Source organism: Leiobunum rupestre, chromosome 5 (genome assembly GCF_980474605.1).
Source record: "Leiobunum rupestre chromosome 5, qqLeiRupe1.1.hap1, whole genome shotgun sequence".
Classification (NCBI taxonomy): Eukaryota; Metazoa; Arthropoda; class Arachnida; order Opiliones; family Sclerosomatidae; genus Leiobunum; species Leiobunum rupestre.
The window spans coordinates 61,376,369-61,386,368 of NC_143388.1; positions in this window are offsets into that span (position 1 = coordinate 61,376,369).

Below are 10,000 nucleotides of genomic sequence, written 5' to 3' on the forward strand. Positions count from 1 at the left end.
TAAATATTCCCTAGTCCAGCGGTTCCCAATTTCTTTTTGCTATGGAACCCTAAATTATGCAGCTAATACTGGCGGAACCCCAACTCATTTTTTTTTACTTATCTTAGAAGACTGTTGCCACAACCAAAGATGACCGCGCTGCGAATTCTCGGAACCCCTGTGACCCTTCCACGGAACCCCAGGGTTCCGCGGAACACCTTTTGGGAACCGCTGCCTAGTCCGTCGAAGTTTCAGCTGATCGTGTTCAATCTTGTAAGTTCTTTTTTTTTTGTATTTTCTTAACATTATTAATTTTACATGACATCACAAATATTCATTGGTATTTGACGGCTAACTGCCAAGTTGTCTACTTACGTTGTTAGACTTTCCCTTGAATAAAGCAGGATACACGACGATACCGAATACTTGTTTGGTCAATACTACATAATCTACATTATTGCATATTGTAGAATGTAGGTAGTTACGGCTTATAACCCTGAACTTGTAAAATGTCATCGAAATGAAAACAAGGTGATTTACGTTCATTTTTCGTGTGTACAAAGAAGAATGAAGGTATAAAGGCCAGTACTTTAAATATGCGTTATTGCTAACGAAAAATTTAGCGCTCGTGATTTCATCCGGTTGTGTTATAACCCGCCCCCCCCCCTTAGACTTTCTATATCTATGCGCTTGCTCTGGAGGTTAATTAAGGATCCTAAGTTTCAAGAAATCCTTAGTCAACATCGAATCAAATGGCGTTTTATTGTCGAACGAGCCCCCTAGTAGGGAGGATTCTGGGAATGACTTTTTAGAAGTATAAAAACAGCAATCAAAAGAACTTTAGGGCGATGTTCATTATCGTACGAATAATTCGAGACCACACTCATTGACACCGAAGGGGCGCTCAACGCCAGACCTCTAACCTTCGTGGAAAATGATGCCAAGGAGCCAAGACCGTTAACTCCAGCCAACTTCCCGCTCGAAGACAGAGGTAATCTTTTGCCGTCTCGACCATTTAACACTCTCGCTACTAGAGAAGACGCTACTAGAAGAATGAAGTACCGTCAATTTCTACTGGATCTTTTTTGGCGCCGCTGGAGAAACTAATATCTAAAGGAGCTGCGTTCCGCTAACTTTGTTCAGAATCAGACTGATTCCAACAGCCTTAAAGTCAACCTAGGAAAAACAAACCAAGACACCCCACACAAGGAGAACGCAACCTGTCAAAAGTCGTGGATTTTCTTGCGTACAACTTTAATTGGTTCGAACATATGTAACATAATTACTCATAAGTATGCCACTAGCTCTATTTCTTCACTAACGGTTTGTTTCACAGATATTGCGTCATCCGTACCCTACGTAATATTTGATGTCATATTTGACGTCATCGAATCTCAATTGCCGATCATGCCGTCGTATAATTAGCTCTACGTCTGATAAACCGACAGCCATTATTTTAGTAAAAAACCGGTTTGAACAACCAAGGTTTAGGAGCTAAAATGAACTACAATATAGTGTCAAGTTCTGTTAATGTAATTAATTTGCGGGGAGACTCAGGTTCAAAAATAAATTTGCATTGTCAAATAAAAGAAGCAGGTTTATTGGAAAAAATAGCTGAAATTCAGGTTGAGCTTTTCTGGCGCATCTACAAGGTTGGAGTCTTTGCAGATTCTTTTGAGCCTAGGCCTAACTCTTCTAGCCTTGATATGGGTTTTAATAACGCTGGTGGAATATTCCACTTCGACGACTTGTTCCATTTTCGGTAAGCGATCACTTATTGGTCATTTTCCCCAACCTTTTATTTTTCTAAATTACTCATAATTTAACTTCATCCGCACAAACCGAGCGAGTTTATAAATGGTCACAGCATGTCAACCCTACCTCAACCGACTTGGTTCAAATTTTGCATAAGGGGTTTTCAATACCGTAAAAAATGACTTCTCGAATATTTATAAAATCGTATCAGTGGTTTCGGAGATACGGCAGGTCGAAATCTTTCAAAATGACCTTGACCCTTAACGTTGAGTGAGATATAAAATGACGAGGTTTCAACCGATTTTCAAATTTCTTACGCCATTTTCCAGCTATTGAAATGTTCTTTTTACATCTTTAAACCAAAAAAATATTTGGCAAATTTTAATGGTCAAATTTAAAGGTCAAACATTTTGACCTTTGACCTTTGGCTTTAACAGAACTTTTAATTTAAATATAATGGTCATTTTCGAATTCCCTGCCCGTGATTTACCTAAAAATGTTAAAATCCCAAAGTAATAATTCTAGATCACGAATTATGAATTTCACACCAGAAAATAAGAATCCACCCAAAAACCATTCGGTTAAAAATTGCAAGGTCCTTTAAACAAAAACATCACGTCCTATATTACTCTAGGCCATAAAAGTAGTGAAATCAAATAACGGGCAAGATCTGTAATTATATTCCCATAAACGTCATAAACTGGACTTATTTATCGACAAGTGATGTGCTCTGAAGTAATATGCTAGACCTTGCGCGTCCTAAGTATTTTACTGAGTTAAAATCCTTTGTACAACCATAAAACATTTCAAAGAGAATGGCTAATATTAGAATCGCAGTGTATCAAATATATTGTTTAGATCGAAATATATTATCTTCTTTGTTTAAATTTACTCTTTTACCTTAAAACCATAATTAAATAAAGCAGACAAGTTGTTGAATGTAGTAATTACGTCACTGCAGTTAACAACTTGTCTGCTTTCAGTAATTTGCCAGTTTCAAAAGAGTAAATCTAAACAGAGTAGATAATATATTTCGATCTAAACAATATTTGCCCCTATAAGTAAAATAAACAAGCCGGGCCACGTTTTGTGAGAACGAAAGAAAACTTTAAAGTCGGGAGGTTGAAATGGTCCCGTGATTAGGTAATGCTGCCATCTACATCGTTTTTAGGAACTAATTCTTGATATTTATGCTTGCCTTTCGTCCGTTATGTTGTAAATTTTATGAATTGTTCACTCTTTATACATTCTTAAGAAAATGTTTTATCTTATATTGACATTTTTCTTTAATTAACTTGGTAAATTATATAACTGATATTGTATCATTAGAATCGTTACAGCTAAGCTAAGAAAACTTGTCTCGGTCATTGAGCCGAAAATACGTTATCGCGCATGAGCGAGAGATAGCATCTTCAGCCAATGGTGTGTTTCTTTCTTTCCCAGAATGCTTTGCGAACATCCCAAGAACCGTTGAAAATTTTCAAACCAATTTATTTAACGGTGCATTTGATACAATGCGATTCTAATATTAGCCATTCTCTTTTAAATGTTTTATGGTTGTACAAAGGATTTTAACTCACGTTTATGGCAGATCTTGCCCGTTATTTGATTTCACTACTTTTATGGCCTAGAGTAATATAGGACGTGACGTTTTTGTTTAAAGGACCTTGCAATTTTTAACCGAATGGTTTTTGGGTGGATTTTACGCCTTTTTGTTTATTTTTTTTTATTCGATTGTGACGTGTGGGACAATTCATTCCTCTCGTCCATTTGATTAATCAGGGCGAGATATGTGTAACGGCCACGCTAACGGGGGGATACGTGGGGACACCCGTGGCGGAAGTATTCCGACCACCCGTTGGGGGATTGGTGGTCGTCCTCACACGGCCATCCACAAACTCTGCCTCCCGGACGCCTGGGATTACAGGAGTGAGCCTCTACTCCCGGCCCTTTTTGTTTATAACAATAGAAGTGAAGTTTATTATAATACCTTTAATCGTAACAAAGCGGAAATAATGTTTATAAACAAAATTGGAAAGTGAACTTTTACCTTTTTGGAATATTGAGAACTGCCTAGCTCTTTCGCCAACATTGTGTACGTTTAGATATTGTTTACTTTAATTTCTTGAAAACGTGACGTCATTATGGTCTTTAATTCATTTTTTAATGTTAATAAATAGGCTTTACGATTGGTATTAAACTTTACACGTTTTGTACTGTGTTTATTACTCATTGCCATGGTTTACCGCCCTCTGGCGGCACACTGCCCACTAGTTATGCCCGGATGCAACGGTTCCACTTTTTTGGACTATCTCGGTTCCGGATCTGGTTCCGGTTCTTAAATTTTTGCTTTATCGGTTCCGGTTCTTAAAATTTTAATTTATCGGTTCCGGTTTCGGTTCCGGTTCTCAAAATTTAGAACCAATCGGTTCCGGTTCCTAAACGGTTCCTATACGGTTCCAGTGTGTTTAATATTAATAAGTGTTAAATACACAAGCAATTCTAATGAAGTTAAAGATAAATAAAATCCACCACATTTATTTATTTTGAATATAAAATTTGTTTTTGATAAATTATATTTTAAAAATAGTAGCTTTCTCAGTGACGTAGCTATGGGTTCGGAGTCCTCCCGCGAGACTGTTTTTGGGGTCCCTTATAATCATTAAGGCCGAGTCGCGATTATCGCCATCTAGAGTTAGGGCTAACATGTATCGCCTTCTACAATTAGATTTAACACGTACTTTCATGTTAAATATATAAAACGGTTAAATCACGGCAATCAGCGTCTGGAGTTCAGACTCCCAAGTCCGACCAGAATCGCGATGTAGATGACTTACTGTAAAATAATTAAAAACAAGTTGGCAAGCCAAAATATACCTCTCCTCGGAAAAGTTTTTTAATTTTCAATGAAGCGTAACTGTATCCGTGGTTCTGCGGTAGAACGCTCACCTGTCGTGCAAGAGGGCTCGGGTTCGAATCCCGGCCGTTTAAAAAATTATACTACACCCAATGACAAAATAGGTCGCTTTTGGGAAAACCTTTTCCCTGATTCTAAGAAACTGCGTACGCAGTGATTACCCTTTGCCCCGAAAATGCGAACGCAGGCCTGACAGACAGACCCACGGACAGACAGACAGACCCACAGACAGACACGGTGATTGTAATACCCCTCCAGGGTACAAAGTCCCCTAGGAGAGGTAAAAATATTGCTTCTATTCTCTCGTAGGGAACGTAAGCGCGTTATTTGTTTATTCAATAAAGTAGGGTAAAAATGAAATCTTCTGTTTGAAAATTCTCACGGTTTCATCGTTTCAAGATGGAGGGAGGGGGGGGGGGGTATGATATACTTTCAAGTTTTGGGGAGACATTGCCTTCCCTTCCGCTCCTAATTTCAGGGGCCTAGGAACGTTTTAGAAGTTGGAGGGGGCAAAGAGAAAATGAAACGGGGGTCTAGTAGCTTAGCCCCCGTTGTAGAGTGAGTAATAGGTCGTGAATGTCATTCAGGCATTAACAGTAACAACAGTTATCATACGAAGTGTATTTTAGTCTTTAGAGTCGTTTATGAATTTAAGATATACATATCCACAATAATAAAATGAGAATGGTTTTGAATTTTTAAAAGAGTGTAGCTTCACCGAATGCATGTGTTACTGTTTGAATACTATGTAAATTGGTGGGAAAAGACACAGTTGAGCTTCTATAAGCTTTATAAGCTTTTAAATTGAAAATTTGAGCTTTTAAAGATTTCGACTGACCAAAAAATTGAAGGGGCAATAACATTAGTTGCCCCTCCTAGCAAAATTCTAGGGAGGGTCATTGCCCCCCTGTTTCCTACGCCCCTGCCTCATTTCATTGAAAAATATAAAGACGGGATTTCTATGACTCGTTTTGATTTCAGTTGAGTATATCGTTCTTAATGGAGTTAGCATTGTCATTTGTGAAATGTAAGCAAATGCATAATTTGAAATTTCAGATTTTCTAGACAAAATCTACCCAGGCCAGCGATTATATTATGCAAACGAATTAGCCTTACCTTCAAAACTTTAGATTCAGAAACACAACTTAGTTATTAATTTACAAGGTTTAACGATCTGCTATAAAACACGTGTCTCGATACTTTTCAAACTTCAGTGTGTTACTTTCATTATGTACATTGTTTGGATATTTATGCGACGGTTATTGTGGTTGTATTTATAAAGTTTTGGGCGCGCCTGTTGAAACATAAGGAAATATTTGAAGCAAGTAAAACATTAACTTGCCGCGCTAAATAATTGCTTGGGAGGCACACTAGTAGCAGTAGACGACAAATATTTTTTGTCGTCTTTGCTACATTTGTGAAATTGTGTCGAGTTTTCCGACCGAAGAAAATAAAAGTAAAACTATCGCGGATTTCCGGATTATGCCATTTTTTAAAGCAAACATTTGAAGGACGAGCCCATTTTCAATCGAGAATACGTAGAGTTATCACATAGAGTTATCTGATATAGGATAAAGATGAGCTTATATGAAGAACTAATAGTAAATTAGGAAGTTTAATTACTAAATTTCAACATGCGCTAAATGTTGGTAAATAAAGTTATGAAAAACTCGGTTCCAGTTCCGATGTCGGTTATCATTTTTCTTACAAATATCGGTTCCGGTTCCGGATACGGTTATCAAATTTTTATATTATCGGTTCCGGTTTCGGTTCCAGTTCCTAGAAGTTACTCGGTTCTTCTCGGTTTCGGTTCCGTTCATCCCTACTGCCCACCTGACACTGGCGAGACACTTTGAACTCACTGCACCTCTTTCACTTAGAAACAACCTATAAATCAGTAGCATTCGAATGTTTAATCTATTTCTGTAATTATATTCCCATAAACGTCATAAACTGGACTTATTTATCGACAAGCCCTATGGCGGACAACCACCACCCTGACACTCGCAAGACTATTGTTGTCGAACTCAGCGCCCCTTTTTTCCTTCAAAACACCTATAAATATGTTGCATACATAGTTTTCAAGTATATCCGTCATAGCGGGCATTTTAACCTTTAAGACTATTTTTTCAAACACAGCGCCACGTTTTCACCTAGAATCAACCCTCAAACCTTTTGCATTAATTTTTTTTAAATCGCTGGTCGCTCCGATTTAGTACTTCTTATGTGTTTATTATTCCATGGTTTCGTTACCGACTCGCTAAAATGTACATTTGTCGCCGTAGCTCAAGAACTATACAAGATATGAACTTCTCCTTTGGAAAGACACAATGGGAGCTTAATTGGAAACTGTATACCAAATTGAATTTAAATCGGTTCAGTAGTTTTTGCTGTAGAGCGGTCTGCGAGGAGAAGATGGAAGCAGAAGAAGAAGAAAAATTAAGCCTTACTTTGCCCCATTACTACGAAACGTCGCCTCAACCCTGTTCGGTGGAATTCGTATATGTTTGTCGCGTTCTTGTAACCTTTCAAACGATACATCACTTGTTTTGATCCGACCTATAGTTTTTAAGATACGAGGGGGTAAAATCGGCTTCATTCTGACTCGAGATAATAAAGCAAGTGCTCGGTATAGGTGCTCTACTCTATACCCGGACCTTGCATATTGACTACCGTCCCTTTTGATTATCTGTACTTAATGTTTTACATGTTTTTATATAGAGTGCATTTTGATAAACATAATTATCTTAGATAAAAACTTTAGGAAGGATTATCAAAATTGTTTTTTCTAAACCAAAACAGTTCAAAATATTATATTATGTGAAATTTCCCTGAAGTCTTCCTTTTTAAAAAACAATCCTTTTAATCTCTTTACGCGCTTTTTTAATTGTTTCTCAAATTATTATCTATTTGCCTTGGTACAGTGTTGGTTTTTTAAATAAAGTTTGGTATTCCCCAAACAGTTTGTTTTTATTTCGCCGTCTTTTTAAACTCACCCTCTAGTTATTGAGGAAATGAGACTCTTATTTTCACAATTGACGTTGTCGTCGGTGGGGGTCAATACTTCGCTGCGATAGCTCCGAAAGGGACTCCGCGAAAAGTCGATTGCTCATCAACGGCACTCGATAAATATTTAATTGATACGTGGAAATTTAACTGATACGTCGTTTGATCGGTATTAATTCCCTCCGTCTAACCGTGCCGTTGCAGCGCCGTTGCTTTTATTCAAAGGGGGGTTTTTCGTCCCCCAAATGCCAAAGGTATTCCTAGGTCGATTTCTCTCCAAAGGCACAACGCGCGTGGTCACGCATTTCACGAAATTTCACGAAGATCACGCATTTAATGAAACGGTCATTTCTCCACAACGGCCCTAAATAATTTCCCAAATTGTCCTCTAAGGTGAGCTATTCCAATAGACGCTTTAATAAAACAATTTTGTGGAAATTGCCAAGAAGTAATATTTCCGAGAGCCAGGACCGGCCAGCTACTGTTTAATTAGTGCTTGTTGAAATAATGGAAAGTTTTCACCTCTACGGTATGCAACAAGTGTTCCGTTTTAACCAGGTACCTTTTTTGTGACATTTTAAGGCTTAGGAAAAACACGACGTTCTGTTTACATTTGAAAGGTTTCAATTATTTCAACATAAATAGTAGCTTACAGGTCCTGGCTCTCGGATATATTACTTCTTGGCGATTTCCTTAAAGCGGTTTATTTAAAGCGCCTACTCTGTATAAAAGTCGTCCGCTTGCTTTCGAAATTTTAATTCTTTTCATGTTGCATTGAAGATTTCATTAGTTTTTGGAAATCTAGCAGAGTTAAATATTACAATTGCAAAAAACTAATTAAAATAAACTACAACTTGCCGTTTTGAGAGTTAACCTACATCGTAATAATTAGTCTATGTACCGAAGATTTATATACACCCGTACCGTAAATGAATACACACCAGGGACAAAGGAGGTGTGACATGTTGAAGCGTAGGTGAGTTGCACTTTGCCCCGCGATGGTGTCTTATTCGATAGCGAAAACTGCAGCGACGCCACCTATCTACACTGCGCGTAACTATTGATCAGTCAATAATGGCGGGCCAGGTAACGCGTTATGTTAGATAATTTAGATATAACATTTACGTTTTAACGGCGAATTAATTAGTGGTAAGTAGGATTGAATGTCTAGTTTATAGACAAAATGTAAATGTTCTACTTATTTACCGTCATTAAGGTTTGAAGTCGTCTCGGAGTTACTTAAAACATTGTTAGAGTGAGCCTTGGTGAATTATTGTTCGTATAAAAGATATTATCTCAAATAGGTATTTAACTATTATTCAATTATAATATTATCCTATTTTTCACTTTATTTTCTTAAAAAACGAATCTCACCATGATTGAAATTTGTAAAAATATTGGGGAAAAGTCAAGAAGAAGAAGGAGGACCTAATCTTTACCCTTGACGAGATCCTGGTCTATGATGTAGAGCAGTATCCCCCCCTTGCCAAGAGTGACCATAACGCGCTGTCTTTTACTATTGCCTGCCCAAATCATGAACTGCTCCAGCTCCGAATCTATCTCTTTGCGGATGACTCTAAACTCGCGCAGCTGTTTCAACATGGGTGGAAACTCACGGAATATCATTTAAAATCAGGACAAGTGGTGTCAACCATCTGGGCACCAACAACCCCCGCGAGTGTTATCAAAAAACTTAATTCCATCACCGGCCTGACACGTAAAACGTTTTTCTTTCGCTCCCCAAAACTTATCCGCACGCTATATAGCTCCTTGGTGCTTCCGCCCATTAACTTTGCCTCCGAGGTCTGGAGCTCGCCGCTGCTAGGCGACCAAACCCGATTAACGAAGGCGCATAACCACTTCACCAAATTAACTAAAGGACTGGCCAATCTACCGCCAGACGAACGGGATAAGCGCCTTGGCCTTGGTGCCCCGCGTGTCAAGACTTATGTACGCCATTACGGGTGTTCAGAGAAAGCCTGCAAGGATCTTTAGAGTTTTTCTCTACTGAAGAAGATGGTCTACATTTAATCGAAGGATTCGTAATACAGTCGAGCGCGCCAAGTGGTAAACGTTTATTATTAGAAATTCCGGATTTCTGCTGTAGCCTGTCTATTTTACATAAATTGGTATGGAGAGTTAGTTCAGCTCTTTAATGAGATCTCCTGTACACCAAAGCCTCAAAAATGGGGCAAAATGAAGGCAAATTTGCAAGAAAATCAAAGATTAAAATTGTCTAAGAAAGTTGTCAAACCAGTTTTTGCATTAACGGTTTCGAAAATTTTAAGGATCTCGAAGTTTATCTAGTCTACCTTATGAGTCAATGTGTGCCCCTGGTCTAAA